This window comes from Tupaia chinensis, unplaced genomic scaffold, assembly GCF_000334495.1.
Source record: "Tupaia chinensis unplaced genomic scaffold, TupChi_1.0 Scaffold000217_1, whole genome shotgun sequence".
NCBI lineage: Eukaryota > Metazoa > Chordata > Mammalia > Scandentia > Tupaiidae > Tupaia > Tupaia belangeri.
Window position 1 is genome coordinate 793,736 of NW_006159692.1, and position 425 is coordinate 794,160.

The following is a 425-nucleotide window of genomic DNA, read 5'->3' on the forward strand; positions in this document are numbered from 1 at the left end:
AACCATTATGCTTACTGCTGGTCCTTGAACCCTTTAACTTTGTTCTTTTTCAAAATTGTTTTATTCTTGGGACCAGCAGTTAGCATAATGGCTATGTCGCTGGACTCCCATGTAGTTGACCGCAGTTCAAGTCCCAAACCCGGCGGCTTAAACTCACACTGGGCGTGTGTGAGTGCGTGCCCAAGATCCCAAGAGGAGAATGGAGGAGAAGGGATTGCGGCATGGCCATCACCCCCTGGGGGATGATTTCTCACTTTCTATCTCTCTGTCTCTCTCTGTCTTTCTGGCGAGTACACGTGCCCTACAGTGAAAACCTCTCAAAAAAAAAAAAAAAGTTTTATTCTTCTCCATGAGGGAGTCCAGCACCTTAACCACTATGCCACCTGTCAGCCCCAACAGTCAACAATCTTGCCTTCTTCTGGACC